The sequence below is a fragment of the Natator depressus genome, chromosome 3 (assembly GCF_965152275.1).
Source record: "Natator depressus isolate rNatDep1 chromosome 3, rNatDep2.hap1, whole genome shotgun sequence".
Lineage (NCBI taxonomy): Eukaryota > Metazoa > Chordata > Testudines > Cheloniidae > Natator > Natator depressus.
Window position 1 is genome coordinate 154,537,763 of NC_134236.1, and position 12,474 is coordinate 154,550,236.

The following is a 12,474-nucleotide window of genomic DNA, read 5'->3' on the forward strand; positions in this document are numbered from 1 at the left end:
CCGCTTCCTGCCCCCTTACCATGCAGCTCAGAGCACCAGGACTGGCAGCCGTGTCACCCGGCCGAAGCCAGCCACGCAGTCTAGAGCATTGAGGCAGGCCGGCGGCTCTCGCAGCTGTGTTGCCCAGCAGGAGCTCGCAACCCCGCCACCCAGAGCGCTGGCGGCATGGCGAGCTGAGGCTGTGGGGCGGGGCGGAGGGGGGACACAGTGGGGGGGGGGCTCAAGGGCTGGGCAGGAGGACCTCATGGGCCGGATGTGGCCCACGGGGCACAGTTTGCCCACCTCTGACATATGCAGTTCTTGTATTTCTGGGTATTTAAAGTGACAGTGAGTGATCTAGGTCTGAAATGAAAGCTGTGCAGTTGGGGAAGTCCTGGTGCAGTGAACTACTCTTAAGGTTGTACTCTCTGCTCTGCCATCCACTCCTCTGGTGGCTTTGAGCAAGTCTTGATTTCACTTCATTGGGTGCAATACAGAGGTGTGTACCTAGGAAATTACCATTGTGGGAGGGCGTTTTTGGACTTTGACTGCTCAGATAATGGTCATCATCTGGGGTTAAATCCAGAATGTTCAGCACCAAAAGCACAGGTCTCCCCCCTTTCAACTAAAGGAGACCTCCTTAAGCTGTGCATGAGTAGCAGGCTGTTATAGCTGTCTGGGCCAACCATTAGAAGGAGAGATGATCACATGCCCTAAGCGTGTGTGTAGCATACAGGTAGGATGCTCTGTCCTTTGGCTGATAGGTCTGCTAGCAAGCCTTGCAGGGATTGTGGTCCCATGTTAACTTTTTATTAGGTTCTGCAGCATCCAGAGGACATCTCACTCAGAGCCGGCCCACAACATTTTGGCACCTGAGGCGGGGAGCTCAAATGACGCCCCCAGACCCCCTCACTTGGGCCAAAACTTTAAAAGGTCTCAATTCTGCCTTCTTTCTGTTCTACTCCTCTCATGGTACTGCTCTGCTACCTACCCCAGTAAAGGAGAACTAACAACTTAAAATGCCTTGTTCAAAAATTTTAAGTAACACTTAAGTTTCAAACGCCTGAACAGCAAAGGTAACTTTTCTTGTCTGCATAGTAAACACTGGCATTTTTATCTGTTTGAATAATCAAAGTGGTGCTTTCCGTGCCTTCTTGGTTGCAAAGATTTGAACTGCTTCCTGCTGAAGGTCCACAGTCTGGGCCAGCTCATGCTCTATTGAGATGGTTGCAAGGCCAACCAGCCTCTCCTGTGTCATTGTGGAGCGTAGATGTGTTTTTATTAACTTCAGCTTGGAGAAGCTGCGTTCTCCACTGGCAGCTGTTACAGGAAGTGTTAGAAGTATGTGCAGAGCAACAAAAGCATTGGGAAAGAGGGTGGTCATCTTATTTGTGCACATATATTCCAGAACAGCCTTTGGAGTTGATCCTGCTGAAATTTATCTTGAAAGGTGTCATAAATATAAAGGGAAGGGTAAACACCTTTAAAATCCCTCCTGGCCCAAGGAAAAACCCTTTTACCTGTAAAGGGTTAAGAAGCTAAAATAACCTCGCTGGCACCTGACCAAAATGACCAATGAGACAATATACTTTAAAAGCTAGAGGGGGGAGAAACAAAAGGTTCTCTCTGTCTGTGTGATGCTTTTGCCAGGAACAGAAAAGGAATGGAGTCTTAGAACTTAGTAAGTAATCTAGCTAGATATGCATTAGATTCTGTTTTGTTTAAATGGCTGATAAAACAGCTGTGCTGAATGGAATGTATATTCCTGTTTTTGTGTCTTTTTGTAACTTAAGGTTTTGCCTAGAGGGATTCTCTATGTTTTGAATCTGATTACCCTGTAAGGTATTTACCATCCTGATTTTACAGAGGTGATTCTTTTACTTTTTTCTTTAATTAAAATTCTTCTTTTAAGAACCTGATTGTTTTTTCATTGTTCTTAAGATCTAAGGGTTTGGGTCTGTGTTCACCTATGCAAATTGGTGAGGATTTTTATCAACCCTTCCCCAGGAAAGGGGGTGTAGGGTTTGGGGAGGATTTAGGGGGGAAAGACGTTTCCAAGCGGGCTCTTTCGCTGTTATATGTTTGTTAGATGCTTGGTGGTGGCAGCAAAAATGTCCAAGGGCAAAAGGTAAAATAGTTTGTACCTTGGGGAAGTTTTAACCTAAGCTGGTAAAAGTAAGCTTAGGGGGTTTTTCATGCAGGTCCCCACATCTGTACCCTAGAGTTCAGAGTGGGGAAGGAACCTTGACAAAAGGGCTTTTATTTCATCACCCAAATCACTCGCATCACTATCGCACATGTCATCATGTGTCAACACTGTCTCTAGTGCCCTGCATTGCTGGTGTGGGTCTTCTTCAGGTATAGTGAGGAGTTTTGGAATATCATGCAACATCCCAAATATACTGCTGTGTTCCCTGAGCTGCATGAACCTTTCTTCAACTGACTGTATTGCACATTCTAGCACCTGGTTAAAGAATTCAACTTTGAATTGTTGTTTGGGGTCTCTTATGGGATTATCCCATGCCTCGTAATCAAAATGTTGTCTTCTTCTTCGGTGACTTGTATTCTTGAATGGGTGGGAAAATTGCTTCAGTGTGAAGTTCCTCTGCCAACTTCTGTGCACTCTTCAAAATGTTTTGAAATCCCTCATCTGACCAGTAAGGCTGTAGGTATGACTTTGCTTTGTCCAGTTGTTCCATTGCTCCAGATATATCAAAGTCAACACCTTGGAGTCTCTTGCTTACAACATTTATTTCAAACAGTATGTCACGCCACAATACTAAGCCACACAGACATTTGAAGTTATGTACGTTTCTGGCGATTCCATTTCCCTCTGCCACTGTTCTCCCACAAACAGTTCCTGTCATAGCATTATCCTCCATAATGGCAACTATGGCATCATCTATCTTCCCAATTCGGTATTTGATAGGCTTTATCGCCTCCACTTGACTTTCCCATCGTGTGGCACTCAGAGGATTCAGTGTCAGAGAGAATGTTCCCAGATGTTCCTTCAAAATTTGCCATCAATGAGTTGATGCAGAGAATAAATACATAGATGCTTTGAATTACATTAAAAAATTCAGCAGCCTCACTAGAAGCTGATGCTACATCACTGACCACCAAGTTCAATGAATGAGAACTGCATGGGACAAAAAAAGCTCAAGGGTATAGCTCTCGGATCCGTGTCTGCACTCCTCTGTTCTTTCCTCTCATGTTGGTACCATTATCGTAGCCCTGACCTCTCATGTCACCTATCGCAGTTCCCGTATCTTCCAGCTTTTTAAGAAGCACATTTGTCATACCAGCTCCTGTAGTATCATCAATGTCAATACATTCTAGAAAATGCTCTCTGACAGTCACCATTGCAGGGACATTTTCTGTTGTTGTTACAAAACGCACCATTAAAGTCATTTGTTCCATAAGGCTGATGTCAAGTGTGCAGTCCAGAATAACAGAGTAATATCTTGCTGACTTCAGATCTGCCACAATCTTCTGTTTGACTTTTGTTGCCAGTAACTGTATGACTTCATTTCTAATTGTTTTTCCAAGGTAGTGGTGTGTGTACATTTCTCTGATGCAATCTTCTCTTGATGCTGATCATCTATGGTGGCCTTTAACCTTAGTCTCATCTCAAGTTCTTTCGACCTATGGAATGCTCTCTGGTGATTTGCTGCCTTCTCATGGCATGCCAGATTTCGAGCCAGATTTTTCCAGTCCTTTGTTCCCGTAGAACCCAATGTGGCTGGAACATTAGACTGGAAGAGTTTGCAACAAAAACAGTATGCAGCATTCTGGGTTTTTGAGTACATAAGCCATGGCCTCTCCACTTTGTCACCTTGGGAATTTCACGCCAGTAATGTGTTGGATGGAAATGTCTATTTTCATTGTCTTTGGGGAACATGAAGTTTTTCACTTGCTGTGGCCCATGCAGTACAAGTAAGTCCCTCAGGTTACTGCTCAAGTGGGTCCACAGTCCTGGATCATCTAGACTTAAGGAACTAAACTCAGCAGCAGCTGTTTCTTGTGCCTCCACCACACTCTTCTCTGATCTACACTTTTCTTCAGGAATGTGCATGGTTACATCCATTTGAGATGGAGATATGGATGCTGCAGTAGCTGCCAGGTCACCTGCACTCTGACTAACTGGAAGATCAGGCATCTCCTCACCACTCACATCCTCACTGGGGCCGGAAGGCTCACCGTGAACATTGGTGTCTATGTATCTCAGGAGAGCTCCTTCCTGCTTAGATAGAAAAGCTTCCTTTGCTTTCTTTCTTTTTCTGAATGCTGCCCCAGAGGGGCGTTTTCTTCTTTCACTCAGGACTGCTGTTCTGTGCCAGCTATAGTGGCTCTCAACACTCAATTGAAGGGGACAAATAAGCAGGCTGGTAGCAGGGCCTGAGTGAGAGAAGATATCAGCTTCTTAAGGGCCTAACTGGCTCCTACTACTTCAGCTGACTGCCTGTTCTCCTCAAGTGGGTTCAGGGAAGCAGCAGGAAACAGCAAGCTCCCTGAGAAGCTTGTGTTAATCAGTCCAGGCTCCTGGGAGTGCTAGAGAGGTACATAAGAGGCTCCTCCTCTCTCTCCCTGCAGCTCCTGCTGCTTTCTGTTATTCCCTTTCACCTTTTCTCCTGCCTGCCTGTTACGTCTCTTGTGCCCTCCTTCCTCCAGCACAGCACTCCACCATCTCTGTGCATCTAGAGCAGAGAGAATACATATGCACCAGCAGCAGACACAATTTTCTACACTCTGGGTCCTAGTGGCACCCCCCACAGTCTGGCACCTGAGGTGGCCGCCTCAGTTCGCCTCATGGTAAGGCCAGCCCTGGCTCCAGAAGGGAAGGGGCATTCCCCTCTGCACCATGTGAGTGACCTGAGAGGGGGAGAATGCCTTGTTCCTCTGCTGAGGAACCCCAACCCTTTCCACCTGTGGGAGCAATATGACAATCTGCAATTAGCTGCAATCCCTCCAGCTTCCTATGCAGAAGAGAGAGAGACACACTTTGCCTGGGTGACATCTCATTCAAATGGGAATTAGCCCTCCAGTGCTCTCTGGGAGCTCAAGAAGCAATCGTTATCTCCTAGATCAGCTGTTAAGGCCATTTTCAGTGTCTCTACAGACCCAATTTCTGTGATAGACAAAGAGGCTTCAAGAGAAAGTGGGGAGGTGTGCCAAGGTCTTCTGACCTTAGGTCTCCCTTTCTTCATGTGGGAGCTCTCTTCCCTCAGTTATGCCACATGGTAACTGCAGGAAATAGAGGGGAGGGATAGAATGCTTTTGGAACCTCCGTTTTTGCAAAGAGAAAGAAGCTTCGGGATGTTGAGACCCAAGCCAGAATCCTTTGGTGACCTGATTTTGGGGCAGGATCACACTTCTGCAGCTTGATCTCTGACAGCACAAAATCTTATCCAGTAAACAGACATGTATTTGATTCGTGACACATCATGTGGTAGGGAAGGAAGGCAAGCAACTGTTCAGCTAGCTCTGTGTAAGGCATGTACAAGCCCATGCTGGCACAGTGACTAGCTGCATGCTACTGAATGAGGGGATCTTGGTCTCAGATCTTTGCTATCTGAACAGGTGAGGGCTAGGAGTGCAGCAGGGACAGTAGCAAACATAACTCTAAGGAAAGACGGAACCTGCTGATTCTCTGTCTGACATGATGCTGCCCTGGAGGAAGCACTGTAGAGAGGGGCTTACAGGTGAAATGGATCAAGCCATTCCTCCGCACTTCCAGACTCTGGGGGAGTCCGAATCCGAACTGCACAGCAGGAACCCAGGTGCTGAATACCCTGAACGCTGGAGCTGTTGAGTTTCAGGTCGAAATCTTAGTCTCCGTGCTGGAACCTGGGCTCCTATCTAATCAGAAGTGACATTAGCTTAGCTCGGAAGGGGGAGGGTCATAGTGACACCAGGCAAGAGCGAGAGGCAAGCTATCCAGAGAGAGGAAGCCATGTGGCATGAAGGTTGGACCCAAACCATCTCCTTGCCATCCCAATTGGCCAGAGCCTGGATTTTCATTATCAAGTCTGGTGGGGCGGGGGGTGATGTTGTATCGCAGGTTCAGGAGTAACATATGAAGAGGACTCTAATGGGGGAACCTAGAGCTGGAAGGATGAAAGTGGAAGTAGCCAAAATGGCAAATAAGAAGGAAGAAAATGGCACACACAGTGACCAAGAGGTGTCCAAGGTGTGGCTCGCAGGTCCCATGCAGACGAGATGCCCTCATCTTCTAAATAGAGGTACAGCCCAGCCAGACTCCAAAGCCCAGCCTGGAATGCGCCATCTTCACCTGACCAGACATGCCAGGACCTGTAGCCTTCACAGGTTGTATTTCCATATTAAAGGTAACGGTGGATGCAATCTGCTCCAGTCTAGGGACAGCCTTTAAGGAGATGCGGTAAAGGAGCTACTGCTGATATCCATTGTCCAACTGACCTATGAAAGCAACTGGTGAGGCAGTAAAGGGTGAGGCACTGCAGGCTGGAGGCTTAGGACCTGATCCTGCTAGGGGAGGGGTATCCTGGAAGTTGAGGACTCCACGCACCTCACAGGATCAGGCTCATAAAGAAAAGGAAGCAAGGATCAGGGGGCACATAGCATGGAAGCTGAAAGTGTGAAGGATTAATTGCTGCTGCATTAAGGACTGAATGAACAAATTTCACTGAGAGCCACTCAAGTGGTGGAAACAACTCGGAGCCATGGCAACAAACAGGCTGCAGTATCAGCCATGACGGATCCTTGATTGGCTAGTTACGCGCACAGGTCTGTGGGTGGGCGTTGGAAGAAGCAGGGATTTAAAGAGGGGGCATTGCAGGGCCTCCCCGCCACGTTGTGACAATTCCAGCATTGGGAGGCTCAGAAGAAAAATGACTAAATTGGATTTTAAGTGACAGATTGAAACAGCCAGCAACATCCATCCTTGCAAGTGGCTTAAAATCCCACCCTTTAAATAAATGCAAGCATGAGTGTGTCTGTCTCTAAGGGTATGGGGCTTGTCAGGTCCCAGACGAGCTGGACTTTCGTTTGGAGAGACTCAAACAAATTTGGGTCAGGGAAGTGACTTGTTTAGTAGGGGGTTGAACCTCCTGGCAGGCTCCTAACCACACCCTTCTGTTTGCTGTCCACTGACACATACAGGTGTAAGTTGCACGTTCTGTGGGTTTTGGCTCCACCTGGTGCTTTTGATTTGCAGCACTGTGCAAACTGATTTTGCTCACCTTAAGTGATCGTCCGATGAAGTGAGCTGTAGCTCACGAAAGCTTATGCTCAAATAAATTGGTTAGTCTCTAAGGTGCCACAAGTACTCCTCTTCTCCTTACAATGTGTATGGTAACACCCATTGTTTCATGTTCTCTATGTATATAAATCTCCCCACTGTATTTTCCACTGAATGCATCCGATGAAGTGAGCTGTAGCTCACAAAAGCTTATGCTCAAATAAATTGGTTAGTCTCTAAGGTGCCACAAGTACTCCTTTTCTTTTTGCAAATACAGACTAACACGGCTGCTACTCTGAAACCTGTTAATCTTCAGTTCTTCATGGCTGATCTCAGAGCATCTGCCCTCTGTAAATGTGTGTGTGATGCTGTCAGCAATGACACCTTTTGGGATCTGTGTGGTGTCACATTCCTTGGGTTTCCTGCACAATCTCTGCTAATCACAATGGCTATTTTCCTTCTGGTGTTTTGCTTCCACTGGACAGATACTAGTACAAACGGTCCCAAGCCCCAAAATTGCATTTTGATTTTGAACCACTCCCCACCTCTGTGCAGAAGTGTTTTGAGTTCGTCTGCATAAACCAGATCCAGGTTGGGATTTCCAAACATACACAGCCCCTGCCTGCAAAGAAAAGTGGTTTTCAATGCTGACATTCTAGTTAAGCCATGTTAAAGAGGTAGGGCCAGCCACAAAATTCAGACTCAGATCCAAATCTCCCCGCTGGCCTACCCCCAAATCTCAATATAAGTGTGATGAACAGAAATGAATTGACACTGTGGAAATTGCTGGTACCTGTGGGCATACCAAAAATACTTGGCTTCCTCAAGTGACGGGGGGGATGCTGCTTCTGGGTCCTGATGTTGCTACTTCTAGGGACGCTGTCACAGCCACATGAGGAACTAATCCATCCCCTGCTCCTTCCTCCTTCCCCCTCCAAAGCAGCAAGGTCTTGAAAGAATTTCACAAAACAAGGTGGGGGTGTTGCTCATCAGAGTTGGTTGTGGAGAAAAGGTTTGGGGTGCAAAGATAGTAACCAAGCAGTGATCCTATGATCCTGCCCCTTCTTCCATCCCCACTACTTCAAAGATACTTCTTCCTTACTGAATCATTCTCATTCATCTCTAAGTGTACCTGAACATTTCACAAGAACATAGGAGTAGCAGGATCTATAGGCCCAACACGGAAGATAGACTGCCTCCAACAGAGGCCAATACATGACGCTTCTGAGTATGGTTAAGCCATTTCGCAATGCATCTAACCCTTTGGGTAATGCTATACATGAAGCATAGGGAGAAGAAGACTGAATGTTCCTTCCTGATCCCTGTGGTGATCAGTTGCTTGTATTCTTAGACTCCAAGGCCAGAAGGGACCACTGTGATAATCTAGTCTGACCTCCTGTATAGCATAGGCCATAAAACTTTCCCAAAGTAATCCCTAAGCAGATTACTTAGAGCAGATCTATTAGAAAAATTCCAAGCTTGATTTTAAAATGGTCAGTGATGGAAAATCCACCACAACACTTGGTAAATTGTTCCAGTGGGCAATTACCTGCACTGTTAAAAATTTATGCCTCATTTCCAATCTGAATTTGTCTAGCTTCAACTTCTAGCCATTGGCTCATATTATACCTTTCTCTGCTAGTTTGAAGGGCCCAGTATTAAATATTTGTTCCCTATGTAGATACTTATAGATTGTAGTCAAGTCACCCCTTAACCTTCTCTTTATTAAGATAAATAGATTGAGCTTCTTGAATCTGTCACTATAAAGCAGATTTTCCAATCCTTTAATCATTCTTGTGGTTCTTCTCTGAACTCTCTCCAATTTTTCAACATCCTTCTTAAATTTGAGGGCATCAGAACAGGACACAGTATTCCAGCAGCAGTTGCACCAGTGCCAAATATAGAGGTAAAATAACCTCTCTTCTCCTACTCAAGAGTCCCCTATTTGTACATCTCAAGCTCACATTAATGCTTTTGGCTACAGCATCACACTGGGAGTTCATGTACAACTGATCATCCACCATGCTCCCCAAATAATTTCCAGAGTCACTGCTTCCCAGGATGGAGTTCCCCATCCGGTAAGCATGGCCTACATTCTTTGTTCCCAGATGTATATATTTACATTTAACTGTATTAAAAGACATATTGTTTGCCTTGATTAATTTACCAAGTGATCCAGATCGCTCTGAATCAGTGACCTGTCCTCTTCATTATTTACCACTCCCCCAATTTTTGTGTCATCTGCAAACTTTTTCAGTGATGATTTTGTTTTCTTTCAGGTCATTGATACAAATGTTAAATAGCGAATGGCCAGTTCCAATCTTTTTGGTCCCCCACTGGAAACACACCTGTGTAATGGTGATTCCCCACTTACAAATACATTTTGACACTGATCAGTTAGCCAGTTTTTAGTCCATTTAATGTATGCCATGTTCATTTTATATTGTTCTAGTTTTTAAATCCAAGTGTGACACTGTCCTGAACAATGAGTTATGATTACCTATATCTTGTCTTGCACAGCTCAAGGGGTCTTAAGTATCCATCCTTGTTGAAAGCCCAGCTACTACATTTGTCTTGACAGCTTCCTGCAGCACTGAGTTCCGCAGGTCCACTATGCACTTCTTGGAGAATTATTTTTATTGGTTCTTTAAATGCAACCGCCCTTTAATTTTACTGAGTGGTCACTTGTTCTTATATTGTAGACCAGGTTAAAATGGAGGGAATAATCTGGCCTTACAAAATCACATTATGTAGAAAATGCCTATATAGTATGGGTAATCCTTAGCATAACAATATCTTGCAAGCAGGGCTGAATCAAATCAAAGTACTCAAGTGCAAGAGAGCATAACCTGCCTGGCTGTAGTGAAGGTTCATCCAGGAATCTGAATGCTGCCCATTTCTACAGAAGAGGATTGTACTCACCCCAGGAGCACACTCCTGACACCAAAGGGCAGTGGCCAAGATGTTCAGAAATGCCTAGTCATCTGGAGTGGCTCAGGTTTTGGGTGCCCAACTTGAGATGCTTTAAAGGAGCTTGGTTTTCAGAAAGTGCTGAGAGCCTGCCCTCTGATAATCTGGCCCCTTTGTGAGATCTCAAGTTGCATACCCAAAAAGTGAGGCACTCACATTCACTAGTCACTTAAAAATCTTGGCTAACAAATTTTAAATGGACTAAAGGAAATACCACTTAATGTAACATAATTGACCAGCATAACTCTGCAACAGAAAATGATTAAGGCAAGTACCTAAATTTTATTCACATGATTAGATATTCACATGATTGAGGATATTGTCTCCACTACAGGGACTATGGTGGCAGAACTACAGCTCCATAGCTATGCTGGGATAATCCTAGAGTGTAGATGCATATAACAGCAATGGAAGGGGTTTTTCCATCACTGTAGGAACTCCACCACCCCAAATGTGTAGCCGTAAGCATTCTTCCATCAACACAGTTGTGTCTATACCAGGGGTTAGGTTGGCACAGCTACAGCGCTTAGGGGTTTGTATTTTTAACACTGTCAAGTGTAGACCAGGATTAAGGATAGTACAGTTAGAAGATTCAAAGTACAAAGAGTGTCATTGGTCAAGATTCAGGGCCTATACTGCTCACCATCTGCAAGATCTAGAAGAACCCTCCCCCATGAGAAAGTATTCATCAGATGCATTATGGGTATTATTTTCTTGCTTGTCTCCGAAGCAACTGTCATTGTTCATGTTGGAGACCATAGGATACCACCCCAAATGGACCAGCTTGATCTGCTGTTATAGATCTTCCATTTCTAATTAGCTCTTGGGAGCTCACATATATTTATGACTTTTTCCAGGGACCCTGCAGAAATATAACTGTGATGGTTTTCAATATTGTCTGCACCTCATGTTCACCACTAATTTTCCCATCTCTTTTTTGGTTTGGGGGCAGAGAGTTGTGTGAGAGGGTTTTGTTTTTGTTTTTGAGCCTCAAGAAATATTTTCTTATGCACCTCACAGCTCTGTCTCTGCAAACGCAAAGTGGTGTGTCCTATGGTACATTTGTGCACTTCAAGTCTGATAGATGAGGGATGCTAATGGAATATAAACTATCAAATTAAAAACTTTCATATTAAGGATGCTGACAGTGTTTCTGTACCTGTGAATTTCAGATGGTGCTTGCAATTTCTTCCTGCTCCTTAATGTGATGTAATATTCACAATTTAATATGTCACTTTTTGAAAAATGGGGAATGTGCAGTTTTAACCGGGAGTTCCAGAATTACCAGAAATTGTGCATCATTTGAGCTCCAAGCAGCCTCATTATGCAGTCTGTAGAAATTGCCGGATGATTATACTGTGCTTAAAAACCTGATTCTTCTCTCCTTGGCTATGATGGATTTACACCTCTGTAACCCTTCAGTGGGTGCCCTTACTCGACTGTAACAGAGAGCAGAATTGGGCCCTATGACTGCTAAATAAGAGTCAGTAAGCCGATGCTGGCATTTATCAGAGAGTTTGTTTCTGCTTTTCTCCACCCCCTCTACATTCTTCAGGTGACGCATTTACTTTACTTTGTGGCAATTTAGATCACCATGTAAATGCTGCAAAATGTCATAAAGATTAGAGGCCTGATTCCGATTTCACATACAGCCAGAGAATCATATGGTGGGTAACAGGGCCAGTTCTGCCAAACAGAGCTGCAAACCATTCACTGATGTAAGCAATAGAGGTGGGCCCCAAACATATGCCATGAAAATGGTGAGTTGGAGCTCTGCCAGCAGTTTAGCCGGTGGGAAATGGAGCAGGTTAGAAATGGAGAAAGAGAGAAGTCTGGCTGGATTCAAGTCTCTCTGGACCACACCTTCCTCTCACTGATCGCTGTCTCTCATTTACATCAGTGTAACTCCACTGAAATCAATGGAATTACAAGAGATACTGAATTGTAAGAGGAGAATCAAACCCTCTGGGGCAGATCCTCAGCTGGTGTCAATTGGCATAGCTCCATTGCCTTCAGAGGAGTAATGCTGATTTACACCCACCAAGGATCTGGCCCTGAGTGACTTTTTTTCCTCTAATGTGGACGCTTCTTCATTTGCAAGAGGCAGGTTGGGGTAGGAGATAGGTTCTGAGGCAGTGGTCAGTTACACCTGCGACTGACACAAAGCAAGAGTCTGGAACTGTGCAGCAATGCACAAGTGTTCAATGACATTTTTAAATCCGTCTTCGAGTGAGATAGTCAGTGACAAGGGGGAAGGATAGGAGCTGGAGCACATTTGCCTGATAATGCCTCTGCTCTCTCGCTCT